Source organism: Nycticebus coucang, chromosome 17 (assembly GCF_027406575.1).
Source record: "Nycticebus coucang isolate mNycCou1 chromosome 17, mNycCou1.pri, whole genome shotgun sequence".
Lineage (NCBI taxonomy): Eukaryota > Metazoa > Chordata > Mammalia > Primates > Lorisidae > Nycticebus > Nycticebus coucang.
In genome coordinates this window covers 37825926-37853398 of record NC_069796.1, presented here as the reverse complement: position 1 = coordinate 37853398, position 27473 = coordinate 37825926, and the positions used below count along the sequence as shown (strand labels likewise).

General features: G+C 45.0%; 1 protein-coding gene and 1 pseudogene across 4 annotated transcripts in view; one reads left to right on the top strand and one right to left on the bottom strand.

Moving 5' to 3' along the window:
- Positions 1–3642: 3642 nt before the first annotated feature.
- Positions 3643–5512, bottom strand: LOC128568686 (pyruvate kinase PKM-like; annotated as a pseudogene). Its single transcript, XR_008375193.1, has 2 exons — positions 5234–5512; positions 3643–4934 (listed from the first exon to the last, which is right to left on the bottom strand). The product of XR_008375193.1 is annotated as a pyruvate kinase PKM-like (transcript).
- Positions 5513–20145: 14633 nt separating this feature from the next.
- The window catches only part of SIL1 (SIL1 nucleotide exchange factor), a 279722-nt gene continuing 272394 nt past the window's right edge, over positions 20146–27473 (top strand). The window contains exon 1 of one of the 3 annotated variants that reach the window (XM_053566429.1): positions 20146–20297. The gene's annotated coding sequence lies outside the window, so the exon portion shown is untranslated. Of the gene's footprint in view, positions 20298–25933; positions 25953–27473 lie in introns of those variants that run through there. The other 2 variants (XM_053566425.1, XM_053566427.1) reach the window with 2 other exon arrangements.

Sequence of the window (27473 nt, the reverse complement as noted above, 5' to 3'; positions counted from 1 at the left end):
AAGGCCGCTGTTGCGGGTGGCGCCTGTGGCTCAGCGGGTAGGGCACCGGTCCCATATGCCGGAGGTGGTGAGTTCAAACCCAGCCCCGGCCAAATTAAAAAAAAAAAAGAAAAAAGGCCGCTGTTGCCCACTCAGAACCTGGATTCCATTTCCTTTAGTTCATGTTTTGGAATAATCTTTTATTTTCAATCTTTGACCTCTCACTCTGAGACTTTGCAATCAGACCTGGATACAAACACCCATCTCTACGCTATATAAACTTGGGCAACTTACTCAAGTTTTCTGAGCTCAGTTTCCTCATCTGTAAAATAAGATAATAGTAGAATCCTCATGAGGTCACTATGTGGGTTCAATGAGATAATGCATGTATTTAACACAGTGCCTGGCTCGTAGAAAGCATTTAACAAATATAGCTATTGGCAGCAGTCATCTGTGGATTTGCCACCTAGTGTCCATTCATCCTCCATCTGATAACTCTACCCCATTTCTTCCTGGTGAGATATCATTCTCTCCTCTTTCCATGTGGTTCTAGTGAAACTGACTCCATCCTCAGCAAGAGGAATAGAGCGTGTGACTTAGGTTTCAGTCAGATTATTCCATCCTCGGAGCACAGTGACTGATGCAAGAATAGGAACATACATAGAGTTACCATATGACCCGGCAATTCCACTTCTGTATGTATCTAAAGGAATGGAAAACAAGTGTTTAAATAAAAATTTGTATGCAGGGGGTTGGTTCCAGGACCCCCAACATATCATAATTCACACATACTCAAGTCCTTTAATTGACACTAGGAACCTTGATGTACAAGTTGGCCCTCCATATTTGTGTGTATGTATTTTTGATCTGTTTTGTTTTTAAAAACTTCATATAAGTGGACCCACAAAATTCAAACCTATGTCGTTCAAGGGTTGACTGTATATGAAGTTCATAGCAGATTCCTAATATTCAAAAGGTGAAGGCTGGGTACAGAGGTTCACACCTATTATGCCAGCACTTCAGGTAGCTGAGGCTGGAGCATCACTTGAGTCCAGAAGTATGAGATTAACCTGAGCAAAAGAAATAAATGTGGAAACAATGTTGTTTCTACTTTTTGACTATTAGGAATAATGCAGCTATGGACATGCATGTACACATATAAGTTTTTGCATCCATACCATAGAATATTATTTAACCATAAAAAGGAATGAAGTGATAATTCATGCTATAACATCAATGAGCCTTGAAAAATTATGCTAAGTGAAATAAGCCAGACCCAAAAGGCCATATGCTACACGATTCCACTTATATGAAATATCCAGAATAGGTAAACCTATATAGAGAGAAGGTAGATTAGTGGTTGCCAGGGACTGGAGGGAGGGAAAATGGGGGGCGACTTGTTACTGGGTATAGAATTTCTCTTTGGGGTGATGATAATATTTTAGAATTAGATAGCAAAGATAATCATACAACATTGTAAATATACTAAAAAAAATCACTGAATTGCCTGCTTTAAAAAGATGAATTTTATGGTATGTGAATTATGTCCCTACTTTAAAAAACTAACCCCAAAATATAAAAGAATAGGCGCATGTCTTACTTAAGCAGACCAATGACAGCTAGTAAGATTCACTTCAATTCTTTGGAGTCATGAGGAGACCAAACTAGTTCTTTTTTTGCAAATATCCAACATAGGGTCTGGAACTCTTTACCTATCTTCGTGTGCATGGAGCCTGAGATTGAATTATCCATTCCAGCTGAAGGCAGAGCCAAGAAATAGAACACTAAAACTTGGGTACACACTGGAGCTAGAGGAACTAGTTGTCCCATATTGCCTAGCATGGGGCTTTCCTGGTTTTAGCACTGAGTCTGTATATCATGTTGGTCACCCTTTCTGGAACTCTGAGTGCGCCTCTGGTTGAAGCTCAGGAGTTTACTCATGGTGTTTTTAATTACAGTCATGTGGTGCATAATGATGTTTTGATTAACAACAAACTACACATAGGACAGTAGTTCTATAATATTATGATACCACATTTTAGCCAGGTATGGTGGTGTGTACCTGTAGTCACAGCTACTTGGGAGGCTAAGGCAGGAAGATCACTTACTCCCAGGAGTTCAAAGCCTCAGTAAGCTTTGATGTTTATTTTGGAACAACACTTACAAAAGGAAGGAGACAGAAGCTGAATTTAGCAGAGGAAGAAGTTAAATGTGATGCAGGCTCTTGTTCAATCCAGTAGAGAACTCTGGAGCAATGTTCCATGTCAGGGCAAAATGGCTGGGCTGTTATACTTTTCCCTGCTTCTCTTTATCTGCAAACTTTTAATCATCTTTCAATTATTAGCATAAATATTGTCTTTTGGCAGCACTTGTAGCTCAGTGGGTAGGGCACTGGCCATGTACACCGAGGATGGTGGGTTCAAACCTGGCCCAGGCCAGCTAAAACAACAATGATAGCTGCAACAACAACAAAAAAATAGCCGGGTGGTATGGTGGGCATCTGTAGTCCCAGCTACTTGGGAGGCTGAGGCAAGAGAATTGCTTAAGCCCAGGAGTTTGAGGTTGCTGTAAGCTGTGACGCCACGGTACTCTATTTAGGGTGACAGCTTGAGACTCTGTTTCAAAAACAAACAAACAAAAAGACCCATTGTCTTTTGGGGGAAACCTTCCCCTGAAGCCCCCTGTGACATTAAGTCCTATAGCACCTAGCCCATATCTTTTATGTGTAGTAATTTGATTAGTCATTATTTATTTTTTGTTTTATGGCTGTCTTTTTTTTTATGCTTCGGCTGTTGTTTATTTATTTATTTATTTTTTTGAGACACAGTCTCACTATGTTGGAGTGCTGTGGCTTCACAGCTCACAGCAACCTCAAACTCTTGGGCTTAAGCGATTCTCTTGCCTCAGCCTCCCAAGTAGCTGGGACTATAGGCTCCTGCCAAAACGCGCGGCTATTTTTCTATTGCAGTTGTCATTGTTTTCACTGGCCCGAGCTGGATTCGAACCCACTAGCCTCGGTGTATGTGGCTGGTGCCCTACCCACTGAGCTATGGGCGCTGCCTCAGCTGTTGTTTATTGACATACAGGTAGGTTCTATAGCAACACACCCAGAAGCAGCTGCAGTAGAAAGGAAAATGGAAAAAAATGAGGGTGGAATTGTGTCTGCAGCAAAAGGTGAGCCGAATGCAGGACAAAAGAGCACAGGGAGTAGGGGAGGCCATGGGGCTGGGGAAACAAGTAAGGGCCAGAGTCTCCTTCAACTAGAATCACTGCCCCATTCCCTAAGATTCCTATTCTTCTGGCTGGTCCAGGGCTGGGGGTTCTCTGGGCATCCATTTTCCGCAGAAAGGAGAAACAAGAACACAAAGGAAAGGGAGCTGTTGCCCTCTTGCCTTAGACTCTGGGGACTTCCACTCTTGCATTCCTCCTTTGTCCCTTGCTTGAGTGGGGCCACTCATGATGGGTAAGCCAGGCTCTGGGCTACCCCACTCGAGCAGGGTCTACAACAGCCATGTTTCACAGTGGCATTAATCTTCTCCCTGGTGTTCCAGCCCACCAGTGCCACAATATAGCCCAGAATGAACTCTACAAGCATTGTTGGCCTAATGGATGGGTTGGGGGAAGGGGATAGGACAGGGGCTGAAGGAGGGGCTCTGGGATTCATCATGGCACAGGCACTACATCCATGGTGTTGGTGAAACCAGAGCCAGGGCACCACCAAGTCAAGACACATCTCCTGTCTTGAAGAAGCCTTGGGCCTTTCCAACATTCATGGCCAAGTTCACCTGGAGGTCCACATCCTCAGCTTCCTGGACTGGGTCCTTGCACAAGACAGGGAATATGCCACGGTATAGGTGGGCCTGGCAAGCTGTCTGGGGATTCCTTGTCATAGCAACAATAGGGGCACATGGGCCTTATCTGGCCATCTGGTGAGCAGACCTGCCAGACTTGGTGAGGATGATTATGGCCCACTGCAGTAATTGAAGAAGGCCTCCATGGCCCCAATGGCAGCAGCTTCTGTTGGGTTGCTGGTAATGGGTGCCAGGCGGCAGAGTTCCTCAAATAATTGCAAGTGGTAAATGATTGCCTCTGCCTCATGGGCAATCAGGTGCTGCCTGCTAACAGCTTCCAGAGGTTAGTCCCCTTTGGCTGTTTCTCCAGACAGCATGATGCAGTCAGCATCGTTCAGGACTGCTTTGGTCACATCGCCGCCCTCCGCCTGGGTGGGGCGGGGCTTCTTGATCATGCTCTCCAGCATCTATGTGGCACAGAAGACAGGCTTCCTAGCTCGGTTGCATAGCCTGATCATCACCTTCTGAGCAAGGAAGACCTTCTCTGCAGGAATCTCAATGATTAGGTCACCACGAGTCACCATGATCCCATCACTGGCCTCCAAGATCTCATCAAACCTCTGAATTCCCTCATGATTCTCAATTTTGCTGATTATCTTGATGTTCTTTCCTTTCTCTCCTAGGACCTTCCTGATTTCATGGACATCAGGCTTGCGGATGAAAGATGCAAACACCATATCTACATCCTGTTCTACCACAAACTTCAGGTCCTGGATGTTGACACAGCAGGCAGGTCCACAGCAGCCCTGGGAAGGTTTACACCCTTCTTGCTGCCCAAGGAGCCACCATTTTCCACCTGTCACCAGGAAGTCAGCACCTTTCTGCTTCACCAGCAGGGAAATAAGTCCATCATTCACGTAGATCTTGCTGCCCACCTCTACCACCTTGCAGATGTTCTTGTAGTCCAGCCACAGGGTAGTCTTGTCACACTTCTTCATGTAGGTGTCGTCCAATGTGATTTTGAGAGTGGCTCCTTTCTTCAGCTCCACCTCCGTGGTGCCACTGCCCTTGATAAGCCCAGTTTGAATCCCAGGTCCTTTAGTGTCCAGAGCCACAGCAACTGGCTGGTAGAGAATGGGGTCAGATGCAAAGCTTTCTGTGGCTGTGGGCATGTTCTTTTTTTTTTTGAGATAGACTCTTACTATGTCACCCTCGGAAGAGTACCGTGGCTTCACAGCTCACGGCAACCTCAAACTCTTGGGCTTAAGCAATACTCTTGCCTCAGCCTCCTAAGTAGCTGACTACAGGCACCTGTCACAACGCCAGGCTATTTTTTGTTGTGGCCAGCGATTTTTTGTTGTGGTTGTCATTGTTGTTTTAGCTGGCCTAGGCTGGGTTCGAACCTTCCAGCCTTGGTGTATGTGGCTGGCTCCATAACCACTGTGCTACAGGCGTTCAGCCATGTGCGCATATTCTTAATGGTTTCTGCATGGTACTCATGAGTTCATGCAACAAGTTCAGACGAGCCACATTCATTCCAGAATGGGCTGTGATTGATGTTGAGTCGCTGTCCAGGCAGCACATATGCTCCAGGAATGTGTCGGCCATGGCTTCGTGCAGCTGCTGGGGCTGAATGAAAGTAGTCCCGGCTTCACTACTGGGCTTTGACATGGCTGCTGAGGTCCTCTGGCGCGGTCTAGCTCTAGCTCGGGCTCCGCTGCAAATGCAAAGAGGTAGGCAGCTGCGGGATGCGTCACTCCTGACTGTGTCTTTACATCTGTCTTACTTGCAGCACTTTAGCTTTGTTAAGGAAGGGACTGTTCTGGTTAGCTATTGCAAGGTGACAAACCATCCCACACCTTACTGGCTAAAAATAGGGATTGACAAAGTAGGACCCAAGTGTTGCATCCAGCTTATAGTCTGTTTTTGTATAGCTAGTAAATTAATATATTTTTCTTTTTACATTTTTAAGGGGTTGTAAAAAAGAAACCCAAACAAATAAAAACAACAATGAACAACAAGAGAAAAATTTACCAACTCTTGGATTAAAACACCCATTTTGTTTGTCTCATGATTGTATGGCTGAGGAATTCAGGAAGGGTTTGGCTGGGTGATTCTTTTGTTCTACGTGATATTGATATTGACTAGGACCATTCAGTGACACTCATCTGGAGGCTGGTCTAGTTTGGAAGATCCAAGAAGGCTTCACTTACATGGATGGTGCCTTGTAGGATGGCTGAAAGGCTTGTTCCAGCTGAGTCCCTCTCTGTTTCCATGCTCTCTCCATCAGGGTGGCTGGAATTATTACAGAGTGGCTAAGGGCTACAGTAGACCAAAGTGGCAGCTCTTAAAGACTAAGCTTATAAGTAGATAACATCACTTCTTCCGTACTCTGTTGGTCAAAGCAGTCACAGACCAGCCTAGCTTCCCTAGAGGGGAAAGATACCTCACCTGTTCAGGACACAAAGAATTTTAGGCTATTTTTAATCTACCTCAGGGCTATGTCTATTTATTCACTATTATATTCCCATTTTGTGGCACAGATCCTGGCACCTGAACTCAACAAATGTGTTAACTTAATGGACATACTCTGGTAGGTAGAATCTGAGCTATTAGATCTGGAGTTAAATCAAGGCTGAGGTCTACTTGGACCCTTAGGGAGCACTCCATTCCACATGTTCCATTTTGGGGCTGCCCAGCACTCTGCTGCATCTCTTGGTGCATCCTTCAGTTTCCTTTTTGCTTAATGAGGGGCAATAAAACCTACATCTCACAGGATTCCTGTGAGAATTAAATGCCATAAGGAATGTCAAACATTGTTTAACATCTGTTTAACATTAGGTTGTTATAGGCGGCGCCTATGGCTCAGTGGTTAGGGCACTGGCCCCATATATTGAGGGTGGTGGGTTCCAACCCAGCCCCGGCCAAACTGCAACAAAAAATAGCTGGGTGTTGTCGTGGGCGCCTGTAGTCCCAGCTACTCGGGAGGTTGAGGCAAGAGAATTGCCTAAGCCCAGGAGTTGGAGGTTGCTGTGAGCTGTGACACCAGAGCACTTTACCAAGGGCAACAAACTGAGACTCTGTCTCTAAAAAAAGAATAAAATAAAACAAATTAGGTCGTTATTATTATCTTTCTTGACCAGGGCGAGGAGTGGACCAGACCTAACCCTTAGATCCCCTGCCCTGGAGAAGGGCCCCTCAACCTTGGCCCACTCTCCATCTCTTACACTTACCAGTTTCTGAGGAGCAGGTGTTACAAGAATGAAGTAGAGTTCCTATGAGTATGCAGTCCAAGCCTAGCTGAGGAAAATTTATTTCCCATTAGTGGCTCTAAATGATGGTTCAATGGGTCTCATAATTCTGTAATGATCTTGGTGCCAATGTCTCCCACCTTGGGTGTCTTTGCAGAGGCCATGGGGAAATGGGAAGCTATGACAGCTAAACAATATTAGTTGCATGTGGTCAGACCCTTGCCACCTGAATCATTCTATTGTTTGCTTCAACATGTGGAGTAATAAAGACACTTCTGAGAAAAGCCACATTCAACTTGTCATTTTCCCCTATATCAGGGAATGCAGTATTCCTTTCTCCAGAAACACACACAATCCTCTGTCTCAGAGACAGTCCCATACTTTTCATTTCCTGTATGTCTCATTTTTGACTGGAGGGAGGTTTTTTTTTTTTTTTTTTGTAGAGACAGAGTCTCACTGTACCGCCCTCGGGTAGAGTGCCGTGGCGTCACATGGCTCACAGCAACCTCTTAACTTTTGGGCTTACGCGATTCTCTTGCCTCAGCCTCCCAAGTAGCTGGGACTACAGGCGCCCGCCACAACGCCCGGCTATTTTTTGGTTGCAGTTTGGCCGGGGCTGGGTTTGAACCCGCCACCCTCGGCATATGGGGCTGGCGCCCTACTCACTGAGCCACAGGCGCCGCCCTGGAGGGAGGTTTTATCTACTTCTTTCAACTCTTTCACAAATGTATCCATATAGCCTGGGATGATGTATAATGTGTAAATTGTGTGTTTAGGTCTGAGAATGAGATAATTACTTGGAATGTTAAGTAGGGATATGTAGTATAAAGCAGGATCCTTTGTGTGAGTTTGTAAGTACCCACATGTGTATTTTTGTGTGTGATTTAATTTTGCCCAGCCTCTAGTCCAATGTTTGTGTAACAAATAGGCATGGAAAAGATTATTACTAATAGCTAAGATATATGTGGTTTTCAGAAGGTCTTGTGTTCCAGGCAGTAGGAACTAGATGGGCACTAGGCTGAATGCTTTACTTGTGGTATCTCATTTAATCTCCATAACAATAGTTGAGGTGAGTACTAATATTATCTCCAATTTTTTTTTGAGGCAGGGTCTCACTCTGTTGCCCCAGGCTAGAGTGCCTCAGCCTCAGCCTAGCTCACAGCAACCTCAACTTCTGAGTTCAAGTGATCCTCCTGCCTTAGCCTCCCACGTAGCAGGGACTACAGGCACTTCTCACACCTGGCTAATTTTTCTATTTTTATTTATTTATAAATAAATTTGTGGCAGTTGTCATTGTTGTTTAGCAGGTCCTGGCTGGTTCAAACCCCCCATCTTTGGTGTATGTAGCCAGTACCCTACTCACTGAACTACAGGCGCCGAGCCTTTCTTACCTTTAAAATGGAGATAATATTGCAAGGCCAAGGCAGTTGGCCATTGTGATACCATGGCACTCAACCCCAGGGTGACTGAATGAGACTCTGTCTCAAAATAATAATAATAATATTTATTATTTATTTATTTACTACATTGCCCTCGGTAGAGAGCTGTGGCTTCACAGCTCACAGCAACCTCTAACTCTTGGACTTAAGTGATTCTCTTACCTCAGCCTCCCAAGTAGCTGGGACTACAGGTGCCTGCCACAATTCCTGGCTATTTTTTTGTTGCAGTTGCAGTTGTCATTGTTGGTTAGCTGGCCCCAGCCAGGTTCGGGGCAGGATTGAACCTGTCACCCTTGGTGTGTGTGGCCAGCACTGTAACCACTGTGCTATGGGTGCCGAGCCATAATTTTTCTATTTTTAGTAGAGACAGGATTTCACTTTGCTCAACTGCTGACCTCAAGTGATCCTCCTGTCTTGGCCTTGCAATATTATCTCCATTTTAAAGATAAGAAAGGCTCAGCGCCCATAGTTCGGTGAGTAGGGCGCTGGCCACACACACCAAAGATGGTGGGTTGGAACCCGGCCAGGGCCTGCTAAACAACAACGATGACTGCAACAAAAAGATAGCTGGGTGTGGTGGCGGGCGCCTATAGTCCCAGCTACTCAGGAGGCTGAGGCAAGAGAATCGCTTTAGCCCAAGAGTTTGAGGTTGCTGTGAGCTGTGACACCAGTGCATTCTACCAAGGGCCACATAGTGAGACTCTGTCTCAAAAAAAAAGGTAAGAAAACTCTCTGAGATTGGTTAGAGTTAAGCAACTTGCTTAGCTAGTGAGAGGCAGTCAGGATTTGGACTCAGGTCTATTTGATTAAAAAATCTGTTCTTAACTGTTTAAAAATCTCAAATCCAGGCTCTTTGCTGATGATATTGGATTCAGGACCAGGCATGGTGGCTCACGCCTGTAATCAATCCCAGCACTCTGGGAGGCTGAAGGTGGGCTGATTGCTTGAGCTAACGAGTTTGAGACCAGTTTGAGGAAGGCTGAGACCCTGTCTCTAAAGATAGCCAGGCGTTTTGGTGGGTGCCTGTAGTTCCAGCTACTTGGGCGGCTGAGGCAAGAGAGTCACTTGAGCCCAAGAGTTTGAGGTTGCTGTGAGTTATGACACCACGGCACTCAACCACAGGGCAACTGAGTGAGACTCTGTCTCAAAACAATGATAATAATAATATGGGATTCAAATATGTAATGTTCTGATACATGCCACAGAGCAATCCTTATTCTTCACATATGACTTCCAAAGCTCTGGTGCTTGGGAACCTGTGGTGTCAGAGGAGGGAAGGGTTATCCCATCACTGGCTTGCCTACCCAGTACTGTGCTGGTATAATCAGCTACTACATCTACCATGTCCAAGATTCCCTTGCAGCAGACACTTTCCCTCTGCAGTTCTCTGCTTGGAGAAGCATTGGCACTTGTGTAGGGGAAGGCATAGATTGGTCCACGAAGGGAGGCCACATATGCGACCCTACAACAGTTCTGCAGTGGCCTGGCTTATGGGACTCTTCGTGGTGGTGGGGTGGGGGTGAAGATTGCAATGAACTTTTCCAGTTAACCTGGCTCATCACAAATTTGGATGTAGACTTAATCAATCTTGTCCAGTTAGAAACATCTTGATGTCATGCAGATGACAAGAGTGAGAGAACAAGAGGTCTGTGAGGAGAGATATCTCCTTTATATCTGATGTCTATTCTTACATCAAGCTTTTATCATGGGTCTAAGCAAATCTTAACTACTCTATGTGATAAAGAGGTGAGGAATTTGGAAGCTTGCGGGAAAATCCAAGAGAGGGAGATATGAACTGGCTAACTGGGTGCTACTCAAGGGAAAGAAAAGATAAAAAGTGATCCATGGGGCAGCGCCTGTGGCTTAAAGGAGTAGGGTGCTGGTCCCACATGCTGGAGGTGGTGGGTTCAAACCCAGCCCCGGCCAAAATTGCAAAAAAAAAAAGTGATCCATGGAGGTGACAGATGAAAGAGGGACCTTTTGAGGAAAGGTCTACTCCATCGGCTTTCAAGTTATTTTCTGTGGGGTATGTGGTATTAACTTCTTCCTTCATCACTCCTACGGTACCTTTGATAAATTCTGCATTTCATACTGATGCTTTTGTAGGTATGGGTTCTTGGTAGGGAGATGGAGGAGGGCGAGGGAACAGCTGACATCTTAGTTGCACTCCATTTGTCCTTAGTTTGGTTTCCTTAGGATCCTGCAGGGTTTTCAAGGTGATTTTATATATGCATGCTTGTGTATTTTGTAATGCATGTCTAATTGTGAAATTTTGTAAGTAACCCACCTGTGGCCACGTGTATATCCTATGTGTCAGTGTTCACTTATGTGAATGCCGAATGTTTTAATTTATCTATGTATGTAAACATCTGTGTGCCTTGTGTAGGAGTCTGAATTTGTCAGCTACATTCACAAGTACGGGTGTTTATGCCAGGGCATGTGGCAGACTATGTCTTCCAGAGGTGTCTGCCAAGATATAGCCCATCCCACATGTTCTCTTCACAATAGGGTGTTGATACTCCTCAATGAGAGGTGGGTTCTCTTTCCTTCTTCTTGAATGTGGGCCAACCTTTGTGACTCACTCAACCAATGGGAGAAGTGATGCTATGTCACTTCTGAGGCTAGATCATAAAATTACCATGAATTTTGTGCTTTGTTCTCTTGGGATGCTTATTCTTGGAAATCAGCCACCAAACTATGAGGAGGCCAAGCAGCTACTTGGAGAGACCATTTGTCCTGGCTAACAGCACCAGCTTGAAGTTCCAACTGACAGTCAGCATTAATTGCCAGCCCCGGGTTTGAGCATCTTGCTTTAGTTGGGCTATCCCAGCTGAAAGTACATGTAACCTAGTCAACTCTTCCCTATTAAGCCCTGTCCAGACTGCTAAATAAACTATTGTTGTTTGAAGCTACTAAGTTGGGGATGCTTTGTTATGCAGCAGTAGGTAACCAGAACAGGGTTATTGCTGTGTCTTCCCTGTATGTAGATTCCTGATTCCGTGCAGTTGTGGGTGCCTGCAGCCAGTGCATTTGTGTCATATGTCTATGTACCTTAATAGGTGTGTGGTTAAAGGTGTTTCTGGAGACAGAGTCATGGTTCTTGAGGCTGTGCTTTGGCCTCAGTGGGAAGCTGTTTGGTGAGAACACTTTGAAATTTTGTCTGTCTTCTGGGTCTCTTCTTTTGAATGCTTTTCCTTTGAACCAGAAAGGCCTGTTTAGAAGAGAGCAAATGCAGCTAAAATATACCAACCTTCTTCTTTCTGACTCCAACCCCTTGGAGCTGCCAAAGCCTTCCAGCAGGTGGGAGGCTGTCATCCAGAGCCCTCACATCTCTTTCATAGGGACTAGAAATGATGTGTTTTTTTTCTTTTTTCCTTTTCTGCTTCTGAGGCCTTCAGTAATGAACCAGAGACAGAGGCAAAACAGTTACTCAAGTCCTTGAAGTCTTTTGGGGTGGAGAGACCTAGAATTCTTTTTTTTTTTTCTGTAGAGACAGAGTCTCACTCTATGGCCCTGGGTAGAGTGCCGTGGCGTCACACAGCTCACAGCAACCTCCATCTCCTGGGCTTAAGCGATTCTCCTGCCTCAGCCTCCCGAGTAGCTGGGACTACAGGCGCCCGCCACAACACCCAGCTATTTTTTGGTTGCAGTTCAGCCGGGGCTGGGTTTGAACCCGCCACCCTCGGTATATGGGGCCGGAGCCTTACCGACTGAGCCACAGGCGCCGCCCGAGACCTAGAATTCTTGACTGCCATGAAGGAAGCTGCTGATAATGGGTTTGGCATGCCCAGATGCTGTGGGAGAGATCATATGGCTCTGCCCTGCCTTGGCTGCTGCAACCCACCCCATCTGAGTCTAGCCCAGAAAGTGGTGGGACCTGGTTCAGATGATGTGTGGTTCCCTTTTGTTTCCTCTGGAATGCCCTTAAGCTCCCTACTTCTCCTATGTCAGCAGTTCAACTTAGCTTTTTGGGGGAATACTGAGAGCTCTGGTTTCACAGTCCTTCTTTGGCACTGCCTCTCAGGAACTCTCAAGCACTGTTTTGCAATAGAGCTTTTTGGTAGAAATGTTTATAATCTTGGCTGTCTAATATGATAGACATTAGCCACATGTGGCAATCGAGAATTTAAAATGTAGCTATCGTGACTAAGCAACTGAATTTAACTTTTAATTTTAATTGATTTAAATCTAAATAACTACACATGGGGCTGGGCATGGTGCTCACACCTGTAATCCTAGCACTCTGGGAGGCTGAGGCAGGTGGATTGCTTGAACTCAGGAGTTCGAGACCAGTGTGAGCAAAAGTGAGACCTCCCCCTGTCTCTACTAAAAATAGAAAAACTGAGGCAAGAGGATCACTTGAGTCCAAGAGTTGGAGGTAGCTGAGAACTATGACGCCATGGCACTCTACCCAGGGCAACAGCTTGAGACTCTGTCTCAAAAACAAACAAACAAACAAACAAACAAAAAAAAAACTGCACATGGCTATTGGCTACTATAGTAGATGGCACAGCTCTGAACAGTTGAGAGTTTTTGTTTATCTCTCAAATGGGGATAAATTCTGCCCCACCTACCTCCTAGGGTTGTCTGGAGAAAACGAGATGATGGATGAGTAAGGGCTTTACTACCAAAGAGATGTGGAAAGACAACAGTTGAAACTGAGTGGGCTTATTCTTATAGCTCTTTATTAATATTTCTGCTAAATGGTACTTGCTGGGCTGTTTTTTTTTTTGTTGTTGTTTTTTCTTTTAGAGACAGAGTCTCACTCTGTTGCCCTCAGTAGAGTGCCGGGGCGTCACACAGCTCACAGCAACCTCTAACACCTGGGCTTAGGTGATTCTCTTGCCTCAGCCTCCTAAGTAGCTGGGACTACAGTTAGGTGGTCATGTTCAAGTGAATAAAATGTTTGGAGTCCAGAAGGGATTGCTGGCAGCAGGATTTGAGGTGTGTGGTGAAAGCTTGGTAGGCAGAGAGAAGTCAGAGCAATACAGTAGTGAGACAGTGATCCCCATTCCAGTGTATTTTATGAAAATGTTAAAAAGAAATTTTAAACATTTTTGCTCAGTTCCAAGAGTAGTAAGGGAATAAAGAGAGAGGTGTGTGGTGAAAGCTTGGTAGGCAGAGAGAAGTCAGAGCAATACAGTAGTGAGACAGTGATCCCCATTCCAGGCCCATCCAGAAAGAGCAGGCAGCCAATTCCTGATACCAGGAATGCTTTCACACAACAGGCTGTCAGGCTTGTGAGAGATTAATTGAGAAAGGCTGATCAGAGGAAAAATGATCTAGTAAACACATTCTGCTTGTTGAGGAAGGCAGAATGATCTTGTAAATCTCTGCCTGGCCAGGGCTCTGAGGGTAGGTGCTATGGTTTCCTTTGGTTTGATTGATGGTGATCAGGCTGAAGATGATTTCTCAGGCTCTCTACCCTTCCACGCTTTTGCTCTTCTGGGGAGTGGAAGAGGAAAGCTAGAAACTCTCCAACGGAACTGCAGAGGAGAGAGAGTTTTTTGGTTGTTGTTTATTTATTTATTTATTTATTTATTTTTGAGACAGAGTCTCACTTTGTCACCCTCCATAGAGTACCATGGTGTCATAGCTCACAGCAACCTCAAACTCTTGGGCTAAAGCAATTCTCTTGCCTCAGCCTCCCAAGTAGCTGGGACTATAGGCACCTGCCACAACGCCCAGCTATTTTTAGAAACAGGGTCTTGCTCTTGCTTAGGCTGGTCTCAAACCTGGAGCTGAGGGCAATCCACCTGCCTGGGCCTCCCAGAGTGCTAGAATTATAGTCATGATCCACCGCACCCAGCCAACTACTTACTTATTTAAAAGGAAATTTTTACCAGGAAAGAAAGGGGGAGTGAGGATGATGGGCAAAAAAAGGGGAAAAAGAAAGAATATAAATGTATTTATCACTGAACTATACAATTAAAAATGGTAAAGATGATAGGTAAATTAAATGGATAATTTACCTCAAAAAGGAATATAAATGCATTTATTACCATTGAACTGTACACTTATAAATTGTAAATTATATACGTGTATTTTATGAAAATGTTAAAAAGAAATTTTAAACATTTTTGCTCAGTTCCAAGAGTAGTAAGGGAATAAAGAGAGAAGACTATCATTATCCCACCATCCTCTCTGATCCTTGGACTTCAATCTTCTCACCTTTACTGTGGTTCTCCTTGCTTGGGAACCATGTAAGTAGAGGCTTCCTATTTGGGCCCAACCATACACACTGGCTTCAGCAGTTCAAGAGGCTTGAGTTCAGAGCTAGCTTCCCTGAGAAGGTGTTCTCAGTCACTGTTACTAGCCTCCTAGTGAAGGTTTTCAAAGATCTTGGTGTTCTTTGGGAAAAGAATTTCAGGATATCCTACGGACTCAATTCTGATATAAGGACAATTAATGACCTAGTATATTACATGGTGGGGGGGGGAAGGGGCGAGCAGAGAGAGGGAAGGAGGGAGGGAGTGGGGAGGTCATGGTGTGGGATACACCTTTTGGGGGTGGGACACAATTATAAGAGGGACTTTACTTAAAAAATGCAATCAATGTAACCTATACTTTGGGACAGATATAACCTCATATCAGATATAACCTCAATAGTTGTTATCTGTTACAATGTAACTATTCTTTATATTCTCAATGAATCACCAACAATTAAAAAAAAAAAGAATTTCAGGATATACCATGTAAGCCAAGCAACCTACAGTTTTATTGAAAGTGAAGGTATGCTCTCAGGAAAGAGAGTAGCTGTACTGGGAGAAGTAGTAATTTTCTTTTCTTTCTTTCTTTTTTTTTTTTGAGACAGAGTCTCACTATGTTGCCCTTGGTAGAGTGCTGTAGCGTCACAGCTCACAGCTCAGAGCCACCTCAAACTCTTAGGCTTAAGCGCTTCTTTTGCCTCAGCCTCCAAAGTAGCTGGGACTACAGGGGCCCGCCACAACGCTTGGCTATTTTTTGTCGCAATTGTCATTGTTGTTTAGCTGGCCCGGGCCAGGTTCCAACCTGCTAGCCTTGGTATATGTGGCTGGCCCTGTAACCACTGTGCTACAGGCGCCAAGCCAAGAAGAAGTAGTTTTTTATTTTTTATAGTTTTACTTATTGGGGGGAAGAATATTCATACCTTGTATTGTTGTTTCAGAACTATCATGGTGATTTCATGGGCAGAGAAATTTGAAAAACCACAATATAAATAATATTGTAATTAGCTAAAGTTCATGTAAGGTGACAGAACCGGCTGACAAGCTAGTTCTTGCCTGTGGTTAACAGCCTCATTTAGGGTTGTTTAACAACCGCACCCCACCTTTAAGTCCCTGTATCCAGTCTCAGGCCTGTCACCTACTCTAGTAAGAGAATGTCTTCGTTGGGACTACTATAACAAAATACCTTAGGCTGGGTAATTTATAAACAATAAAAATTTACTACTCAGTTCTAGAGACTAGGAAGTCTAAGAGCAAGGCACCAAAAGATTCAGTGTCTGGTGAGGGCTTGCTCTGTAATTCAAAGATGGTGCCTTGTTTGAGTGGCCATACATGGTAGAAGGGGAGATCCCTGTGTCCTTCCATGGTGGAAGGGACAATCTCTCTTCAACCTAAATCCTATTAATTATTTCCGCAAAGGTCCCACCACTTAATATTATCATATAGGTATGAGTTTCCAACATATTAATTTTTGGCAACCGTCACAGGTTTTTTCAGGGTTTGGAGACTGGGGGACACAGTATATCCATTTCCTACATACTTGAGGTTATATCTGTCCCAAAGAGGAAGACAGGCCTCTGAAAGAGCTGGCAGCTTGGTATTCAGCTGGACTCTGGTCTTGGCCCATTTATTCATTCTAAATACTGTAAGATTTGAGCTTATTTTATTTTTAAGGCTCTAACTTTTATAGCACTTTATTAATATCTTTTTTTTTTTTTTTTTTTTGTAGAGACAGAGTCTCACTTTATGGCCCTTGGTAGAGTGCCGTGGCCTCACACAGCTCACAGCAACCTCCAACTCCTGGGCCTAAGTGATTCTCCTGCCTCAGCCTCCCGAGTAGCTGGGACTACAGGCGCCCGCCACAACGCCCGGCTATTTTTTGGTTGCAGTTTGGCCGGGGCCGGGTTTGAACCCGCCACCCTCGGTATATGGGGCCAGCGCCTTACTGACTGAGCCACAGGCGCCGCCCTAATATCTTTTTTTTTAAACAGAATCTCACTTTGTCACCCTCAGTAGAGTGCCATAGCGTCAACATAGCTCATAGCAACCACAATCTCTTGGACTCAAGTGATCCTTTTGACTCAGCCTCCCTAGTAACTGATCTCTAGGTGCCCGCCACAATACCTGGCTAGTTTTTCTACTTTTTTTTTTTTTTTGTAGAGACAGAGTCTCACTTTATGGCCCACGGTAGAGTGCCGTGGCCTCACACAGCTCACAGCAACCTCCAACTCCTGGGCTTAAGCGATTCTCTTGCCTCAGCCTCCCGAGTAGCTGGGACTATAGGCGCCTGCCACAACGCCCGGCTATTTTTTGGTTGCAGTTTGGCCGGGGCCGGGTTTGAACCCGCCATCCTCGGTATATGGGGCCGGAGCCTTACCGACTGAGCCACAGGTGCTGCCCTACTTTTTTTTTTTTTTTTAGTAGAAAAGGCTTCTAGCCCTTGCTTAGACTGGTCTCGAAATCCTGAGCTCAAGAAACCCACCCTCCTCTGCCTCCCAGAGTGTTAGGATTATAGGCGTGAGCCACCAAGCCTAGACTTAATATCTTCTTTTATAACTTGTACCAGTTTTGATTCTAATTTTTATATGTCCATTCTGTAACTTGTCCCTCATGTAATAGATATTTGTTGAATAGTTGTTATCTGCCCTCATGGTACTAGGCGGTGACACAAACTAGAATTATTCCTGGGCTTAACTACTGTCATTAGTCTTTTGGGTATTCCAAGGGAAAAGTGAACTGTTCCCCTTCCCAGTCAGTCCCGTTCCCTTTCCCACTCAGGCCTCAGGGAAGTGTTTTATCTAGACCAGTGGTTCTCAACCTTCCTAATGGCGCAACCTTTAATACAGTTCCTCGTGTTGTGGTGACCCCCAACCATAAAATTATTTTCGTTGCTACTTCATAACTGTAATTTTGCTAGTGTTATAAATTGTAAAGTAAATATCTGATATGCAGAATGTTATTTAGGCGAACCCTGTGAAAGGGTCGTTTGACCCTCAAAGGAGTCACAACTCACAGGTTGAGAACCGCTGATCTAGACCTTTTCTTAGGGTGGAAATTTATTAGGTGCTCAGGGTGGGTGGAGAAAAATCTCAGAGTTTAGAATAGAAGAACGTACAAGGTTTATTTATGTTCAAAAGAAAGAAAGAGGGAGATGGAGGGAGGGAAGGAAGAAAAGAAAGGAAGAAGGGGAGGGGGGCAGGGAGGGAAAGGAAGAAAGACTGGGAGGGGGAGAAAGGGAGAAAGGAGGAAAGGAAGAAAGGGAAGGAAGAAAGGGAGGGAGGGAGGGAAGGGATAGATAGCAAGAGTGTAAGTGCGTGGCCATGGCAAGGAGGTAAGGATAAAGTGCAGAGCAGTTCAAGAACAGCAGCTGGTATTTTTAAAGTGTTAAAAATGTCCCCCCCCCCCACTTTCTCTGCTTCAGATAATAAAAGAGGAGGCGAAATTGCTGTGTTGGCTTTTTCTGTTTCTCACGTAGCAGATTGATAATAGGAATTGCTGGTAGTTTCTTCTTTCTTGATAGCGGGAGGCATCTGGTACTGTCTCTTCTTGAGGAAGCAAGAGAAGTTTGTATCTGTCCACTCAGGAAATTTTTCAAGGCTGTTTAAACAATATGCAAAAAGACCTTTGCCCAGGCAGTGAATTTTTTTTTTTTTTTGACAGAGTTTCACTATGTCACCCTTGGTAGAGAGCTGTGGCGTCAGAGCTCACAGCAATCTCAAACTCTTGGGCTTAGGCAATTCCTTTTTTTTTTTTTTTTTTTTTTGAGACAGAGACTCAAGCTGTCACCCTGGATAGAGTGCTTTGGCATCACAGTTCACAGCAACCTCCAACTCCTGGGCTTAAGCGATTCTCTTGCCTCAGCCTCCCAAGTAGCTGGGACTACAGGTGCCTTCCACAGTGCCTGGCTATATTTTTGTTGCAGTTCCACCTGGGGCGGGTTTGAACCCACCACCCTTGGAATATGGGGCCGTTGCCCTACCCACTGAACCACAGGCACCGCCCATGAGTTTAAATTCTAACAGCACACAGGTAGATCACCTTAAACTTGTGACATCCAATGTTACTGCCTAATTTCAAGTGCTGTAATGAATGTTTATCTATCGATCTAGCTGGAGACAGAGTCTCACTTTGTTGCCCTGGCATCATAGCTCACAGCAACCTCAAACTCATGGGCTCAGGAGATCCTCTTGAGCCTCCCAAGCAGCTGGGACTACAGGCGCCCATCACAGTGCCAGGCTATTTTTTGGTTGTAGTTGTCATTGTTGTTTGGCAGTCCTGGGCTGGATTCCAACACGCCAGCTCCAGTGTATGTGGCTGGCGTCCTAGTTACTGAGCCAGTTGAGCTTCTTTTACTTGCTAGGTAAATATCTCTGTAGGAGGGATATTCATATTATTGACCTTAGAGGTAGGGTTCATGCTACTCTAAGTGGCTGCTAGTTACAATTTATTTTTCTTGTTAGGGTGTTAGCAGAACCGTTCTTTCACCTTTCTCATAAACTGGCCCTACTCACTCATCTATTGCCCAAGGACTTGTTCTCCTTCCCACACTACAGACTGAAGTATGCTCACTGTGAAGTCAGTTTCCCATCTCCTTAAAGTGAACATAATGAAGATGGTAAATTGACTGCTAGACGCTCATATAACAAATAGAAAAAGGAAAGGAACTCCAGAGATAGGTTGATTGCTTGCTGTGGGGAATACCAGCCACTTGGAGGAGGTCATTGGTTGTTTGGATTATCTTTTTCTCCACTCACGAATGACCAGGAATCACTGGGGTGAGAGGGCAGTAGTGCCATTTTACTGATCAGGCTGAGCATGTCTAGGAGATAGTGAGGTCTAACAGGGAGATATAGTGGAAAGAGAACTGTACTTTGGAGGCACTCAAATCTAGCTTGAATTCCCAGCTCTCCTACTTCCTGTGTGACCTCAGATAAATCTTTTTAACCTCTTTGAGCCTCAACTTCCCCACATAAAAAAGGGATGACTATTCCTCTTGCAGGAAATTATAAGTAAATAAAATGTATATGCAACAACTGGCACAAATAAAATTTACACAATACATAAGCATATAAAGTAGGTGACTTACAAGTGTCCTATTTTGCATGTATTTTCAAAAATTGATTTATTGCTTGAGACTCTCAGCTTCTGTTCCCAAATGCATCTTAACAGCTCAATTTATTTTTACCCCCATTCCCAACCCCTCTGGTTTCTTTATGAAGATTCTTCTGCTAGAAAGAAATTAGGCTCTTGGGAAATCAGAGAAGAAATTTCGAAGTTTCTGCTCGGAAGCAAAACGAAGCCTACAACCCTGGATCATCTCTTCCAGGGTTCTCTCACTACAGGGAGGAGACTCGTGGAAATTCAGGCAGTCAGGGCTGGGAGACGCAAGCAGGCGGAGCTTAACCGAGGCTGGAGAGAGGCGGGGCTCACCACTCCGAGAGCGGAAAGGGAGCGTCGCCGGCGGCGGCTGTTCTGTCCGGCTGCAATTGGGCGAGCCGGCGAGTGACGTAATAGCCGCGCTCTTACGACTTCGGAAGGTCTCTGCTGCGTTTGCGCACGAGGAGCTGGTTGTCGCTGCGGCCGCCTGGAATTGTGGGGATTGTGTCTTCCCCTGGCTGCGGGAAGCCGAAGGTAGGGGCGGAGAGGGCCTCGCCTCGGCCCTGGAGGTGGACGGGGTGGCTCATGGCGGTGCCTGGGCCTCCACCCGCCCGCAGCTTCGGCCCTTTCCAGCAATGTTCTGGGGTCCCCACACATTCCGCTCTGGTCAAAGAGAGACATCCAAGTGGGCCCGAGGCTCTCAGCGAAAGGCCCATGTTCATACCTTTCCAGTAGCAGCTTTTTCATGGTTAGGAGATGTGGCAGTGAGAGTCGAGACTGACTTTGGCTGAGCATCTGTTTTAGTTCTGTCCTCTTCTCCCGTCCTCAGTTTCCGTCATCTGTCCAAAGAAAGGATGGATCAGGTGTTGATGGGCGAGACCTCCGTGTGTCTTTACCGTATGGAATTGCGCCCTACCCACTTCGTATTTCCACTCACTCTTTGTATGTTTTCCTTTGTCCTGGTAGATGGAAAACTTGCCTGTAAAGTGAGGTTATAGGCTTTTGGTGTGTCTTTTTTTTTTTTTTTTTTTTTTTTGTGGTTTTTGGCCGGGGCTGGGTTTGAACCCACCACCTCCAGCATATGGGACTGGTGCCCTATCCCTTTGAGCCACAGGCGCCGCTCGGTGTGTCTTAAATTGGACACCACTTTCAGGGATTTCACAGAATGTGGTGTCTGGGCAACTGTAATCCTCACCCCAGGTGGTTCTCATTTAGATACTCCCAGAATCCTGGCCTTGATCATCTGTTTCAAACGGCAGGAGGGAATGACTTGTGATAAGAGTTCCTTGGAATGGAGCTCCAGGTAGGAAATGTCCAACATCTGTGAAGCCAGAGGTTGCTTTCTTTGCACTGATACCCTAAAAACTTTATATTCACTATACATATGTAAGATCAGTTTTCTAATATTTTAAAATTTCTGGCTTCGATGAAAGCCAGTTGTCTTTCCCACCCCAATAAACCCAAACAAAACTGCAAACTGCTTTAAGGGGTGCAGATGGGATGGTGGTTAGATTAACCCGGACTAGGTAGGCAGGAGAATGAATTCTCCGTTTTTGCTAATGAAGAAGCAGGATGTGTTTGTAAACACAGTGTTTGCTTTAACAGTGTGAAAGATATTTTTTTTTTTCTAACTAGACAACCAGGAATGAGAGAGGGTATGTTTGTGCATGTGTATATATGTGTATTGTTAGCTCTTTCCCCACCCAAGTTTTTTTCTTTCCTGATGAAAGTATAGCTATGTTTGAGGACTGGATAAGATTTTGATGGGAGCAAGGGTGTAATACTGAGATTGATGTTTGTCTCACTTGGGTCAGAACTTGATCTGTGTTTCAGTTAAGAACGTAGACCTCCTTGGTCTGGAGCAGTGGCTCACACCTGTAATCCTAGCACTTTGGGAGGCTGAGGCGGGTGGATTACTTGAGCTCATGAGTTAGAGACTAGCCTGAGCCAGAGCGAGACTCTGTCTCTAAAAATAGCTGGAATTTGTGGTAGGCGCCTGTAGTCCCACCTATTTGGGAGGCTGAGGCCCAAGAGTTTGAGGTTGTTGTGAGCTGTGATGCCACGGCCCTCTACAGAAGGTGACAAAGTGAGACTGTCTCAAAAACAAACAACAACAACAAAAAGTAGCCCTCTGGTTTTTAACATGGTGTTGCCACACCAGAGTTATTTTAATCTTTCTTTTAGATGTTTATTGAATTTAATCTGCTAATTAATACAGGTGCTGTTCTGATGAAATTGGCAATAGAAAAGACTACTGCCCTCATTTTACAGATGATGGGAACAGGGAGTATTTTAGTGGGGATGTGGCAGCCCAGTAACAAAATGGTGCCTGATAAAATTTTTTTTTTTTTTTTTGAGACGGAGTCTCATGTTGTTGCCCCCTGTAGAATGTGGTGATATCATAGCTCACAGCAACCTCAAACTCTTGGGCTCAAGTGATACTCTTGTCTCAGCCTCCTAAGTAGCTGGGACTACAGGCACCTTCCACAATGCCCAGCTATTTTTAGAGATGGGGTCTTACTCTTGCTCAGGCTGGTCTCAAACCTGGAGCTGAGGGCAATCTACCTGCCTGGGCCTCCCAGAGTGCTAGGATTACAGGTGTGAGCCACTGTGCCTGGCCTGCCAACTTTGATTCCAGCTTTCTTTCTTTTTTTTTGAGACAGAGTCTCACTTTATCACCCGCGGTGGAGTGCTGTGGTGTCATAGCTCACAGCAACCTCCAACTCCTGGGCTTAGGTGATTCTCTTGCCTCAGCCTCCTGAGTACCTGGGACTACAGGTGCCCACCACAATGCCCAGCTATTTTTGTTGCAGTTTGGCCGGGGCCTGGTTCGAACCCACCACCCTCGGTATATGGGGCTGGTGCCCTACCCACTGAGCCACAGGCGCTGCCCAGATTCCAGCTTTCTTACTCATTTGTTGTTTTCTGAAGGTCAGCTATTACTTCTCTCCAGAGACCAACTTTGAGACCTGTTATGTTTCATTGGTAGAAAAGGCTAATAAGGTGAAACTGAAAAGTAATAATGGACTTTAAAATACAAACATACCAGAACTTAATTTTCCAATGAATGTTGCTTTCCTTTAGATTGTTGTGGGCAGTGGGGGTTGAGGGTAGCTTTGATCTAAGTGGTATGGCCATTGTCCTAAGCAGTTTTGAAAATCTGGAATTGTTTTTAGAGACTCCGCCCACCACACACATACCCGTTCTGGGTTTTGCTCTGTCACCCCAACTAGAGTGTGCAGGGGTCCTCAAACTGTGGCCCACGGGCCACATGAGACGGTGTGATTGTATTTGTTCCCGTTTTGTTTTTTTACTTCAAAATAAGATATGTGCAGTGTGCATAGGAATTTGTTCATAGTTTTTTTTTTTTTTTAAACTGTAGTCCGGCCCTCCAACGGTCTGAAGGACAGTGAATTGGTCCCCTGTTTAAAAAGTTTGAGGATGCCTGGTAGGGAGTGAGCAAAGCTCACTACAACCTCAAATTCCTGAGGCTCAGTGATCCCTGCCCTAGCCTCCCTAGTTGGGACTATAGGTGTGCACCACTGTGCAAGGCTATAATTTTTCTACTTTTTTGTAGAGATGCAGTCTTGCTCTTGCTTAGGCTCAGAGACATTTTTGAACCATGTGAGAGGTCAGTCTCATTGATACATTATAACGTAATTATTTAAAAACTCCAACTGACATGGTTAACCCTCATCTTCAGATGAGTTAACAGTTGTATTGAAGTGAACATAACAGATTTTGGAGTGTAATGAACATGAGTTTTGATTCTGAGACTATCACTTAATAGTCATATGACTTTGGACAAGTTACTTCAAGTTTTATGCTGCATAAAAGTGGGACTAACACTTTGAAGGATGGATAAATGAGCTAGGAAACCAGTCTGAACAAGAGCCAGTCAGAGCTCTTAGGACACAGGAGTGCAATAAATGGTTGTTCTTACTCTCAAAGAATAAAGATTTACTTTTTCCTTTTCCTTTCTTTTTTATTTTGTATTTTTTAATTTTGTTTTTGAGACAGAGTCTCACTTTGTTGCCCTTGGTAGAGTGCCGTGCTCACAGCAACCTCAAACTCTTGGACTCAAGTGATTCTCTTGCCTCAGCTTCCTGAGTACCTGGGACTACAGGTGCCCACTGCAACACCTGGCTTTTTAATTTTTTTTTTTTAGAGACAGGGTCTCACTCTTGCTGAGGCTGGTCTGGAACTCCTGAGCTCACGCTGTCTACCTGCCTCGGCCTCCCAGAGTGCTAAGATTACAGGCGTGAGCTACCTTGCCCAGCTCCTTTCTTTTTTAAAAAATAGGGTCTTGCTCTGTCATCCAGTTGAATTGCAGTGATGTGATTATAGCTCACTGCAGCCTCGAATTCCTGGGCTTAACCGATCCTCCTGCCTCAGTCTCTCAGATGTACACCATGACACCCACCTGATTTTTAAAAAATTCTTTGTAGAGATGAGGTTTTATTATGTTGCCTGGGCTGGTCTCAAACTCTTGGCCTCAAAAGATTCTCCTGGGCAGTTCCTGTGGCTCAAAGGAGTAGGGCACTGGCCCCATATGCCGGAGGTGGCGGGTTCAAACCCAGCCCCAGCCAAAACTGCAAAAAGAAAAATCCAAAAGATTCTCCTGCCTCAGTCTCCCATGGTGCTGGAATTGTAGGCATGAGCCACCATGCCCACCTAAGATTTGCTATTAATGAGAATATTCAAAAGAACACAACAGTCTCTAAAAGGAAGTTGTAATCACACCTGTAATCCTAGCACTCTGGGTGGTTGAGGCGGGTGAATCGCTTGAGTTCAGGAGTTCTAGACCAGCCTAAGCAAGAGTGAGACCCTGTTTCTACTAAAAATAGAAAAACTAGATGGGCGTTCTTTTGGCCTGTAGTTCCAGCAAGGGACTGCTTGAGCCCAAGAGTTTGAAGTTGCTGTGAGCTGTGATGCCATGGCATTCTACCCAGGGTGACAGAGTGACACTGTTGGGGAAAAGAAAAAAAGTTGTACCTTTTTTCAAATAGGTGAATACCTTCTAATTCTCTTTTTCATATGTTTGTGGATGCATACTCTGACCTGCTCATTCTGCCTCCTGTTTCCCCCCCACCCCCCATTTATTTTCTTTCCTTTCTTAAGTGAAGTTCTGCTGCAGAGGCTGTTTGCCAGTGTTTTGGAGTAAGCCTCTTTTCAGGAGAGTTAATTTGAACATTCTTACAGTGCCCCTTGGTCATGTATTCCTAGGGATCTTTCTCTGGAGCTCCAGCTGGTGCTTGGATCACACTTGGTAGCACAGACTTTTTTAACTGCTGGATTTGGTGTCAATTTGGGTTTGGTGTCAATTAGTCCTTGTGGAGCTAATCTTTCCTCTTTCTGAGTGAGGATGAATGCTTTATTCTTCTTTGAGTCTGTCTTAAACTGCAAGTTTTAGTCTTCTATAGCAGAGAGCTTTGTATTTTAATTTTATGGGATCTAAAGAGGGAAAGTCCTGCTCTTTTCTTCATTTACTTTCACCAAGGATTTCATTGCTAGTAGGGGAGAAGGAAAATAGCCTGTTGCTATTCAGGTGAGGCTTTGAGTAATCCCTGATTCCTAGCATCAGTAATAACTGTTTATCTTTGGGACAAAAATTCAAGCTGCTTAGACACATGTGGAGAACCTCATGGAATTTTCCTGACTTTGTGAGGCATTCTCACTTGCACTCATTTCAACCATGGAGATGGTGAGAATCCAGTAGCAACAGAACTATGTTCAGCCCAGACTTGTAGTTCCTTCAAGTCTATGCCTGTAATCCTAGCACTTTGAGTGTCACTTTTTCAGCCTTGGTAGAGTGCTGTGGTATCACAGCTCACAGCAACCTCCAACTCCTGGGCTTACGTGATTCTCTTGCCTCAGCCTCCTGAGTAGCTGCGACTACAGGCGCCTACCACGACGCCCGGCTATTTTTGTTGTTGTTGTTGCAGTTCGGCTGGGGAGGGTTCGAACCTGCCACCCTCAGTATGTGGGGTCGGCACCCTACCCACTGAGCCACAGTCGCCACCCCCTCCCCCCCCTTTTTTTTTTAGAGTCTCAAGCTGTCACCCTGGGTAGAGTGCAATGGCATCACAGCTCACAGCAACTTCAAACTCCTGGGCTTAAGCGATTCTCTTGCCTCAGACTCCCAAGTAGCTGGGACTACAGCCATCCACCACAACTCAGGTTCTACAGGTAGCTACCAAAGAGAAGGGCATGGTTGTACATCTGCTTTCATCCTCCTAATAGTACTCTTGGGTTTGGTTTCTTTTTTTTTTTTTTTTTTTGGTTTTTGGCCGGGGCTGGGTTTGAACCCGCCACCTCCGGCATATGGGACCGGCGCCCTACTCCTTGAGCCACAGGTGCCGCCAGTACTCTTGGGTTTGGGTTGAGAAGGAAATGGCACAGTCAATACATAAGTAAAATTCTATGCCAAGGTGGAGGTCAAGGGCAGAGAGCTCTGAGAATAGAGTCGGGCAAATGGCAAATGCCAGTCTTGTCTCAGGAATGCAACTGAAGTGCTATAAATCATTCACGACATCCACATTTCTTGGTGTCACTTTATTTGTGAAATGGAAATGTCTTTATTGATCTCTCACATAAGAAGGGTGAATAATCATTCCAGTTTGTTCAGAACAGCAGGATTTCCCAGATACGGGACTTTTAGTATCCAAACCAGGAAAGTCTAGGGCAAACCAGGACAAGTTGGTCACCCTATTCATGACCATTATGCAAATTAATGATCATGCTGTCCTTAGGGTTCATCTAAGGAGCAGCCTTTTGGGTTTGTCCAATTAAGTATTCTTCAAACTTTTCTTCATTATCATGCTTTGAGAACTTTTCCCCCCTATCCACTTCCCCATGGAAGTTATTTTCTTTTTTGAGACAGGGTCTTGCTCCGTCAGCCTGGCTAGAGTACAGTGTCATCATGATAGCTCACTGCAACTTCAAACTCCTGGGCTCAAGTGATTCTCTTTCTTTCCAAGTAGCTGGGACTATAGGCACATGCCGCCATACCTGGCTAATTTTTCTACTTTTTTGTAGAAATAGGATCTTGCTCTTGTTTAGGCTGGTCTCAAACTCATGGATTCAGGCGGCGCCTGTTGCTCAGTTGTCTGGGTGCTGGCTACATACACTGAGGCTGGCTGGTTCGAACCCAGCTTGAGCCAGCTAAAACAACAATGACAACTGCAACAACAACAAAAAATAGCCAGGCATTGTGGTGGGTGCCTGTAGTCCCAGCTACTTGGGAGGCTGAGGCAAGAGAATTGCTTAAGCCTAAGAGTTTGAGGTTGCTGTGAGCTGTGATGCCATGGCTTGAGACTCTGTCTCAAAACAAAACAAAACAAAAAAAAACCCTCCTGGCTTCAAGCAGTCCTTCTATCTCAGCCTTTCAAAGTGCTAGGATTACAGGCGTAAGCCACTATGTCTTCCTCTCCCCCCCGCCCTGCGCCCCAGTGGAATTTTAGTATCACAAATATACCATGTATCTATTTATGTACTGTGCCCTTTGGATGACCATAACCTTTTGTTCTAAGAGTTTTCCGCCCAAGAAACAATTTTCACTCCCTTCATGGTGATACGGCATCCCTTGAGAATGCATGTTCTTATCCAATATTCTTTTTCTACCATACGCATCACAGCTTGTTTTCTGTCTTGAAGATAATAGCTATTTACCACAAGTTTTTTCAGTGCCTCAAGTAACTAGTAAAACCA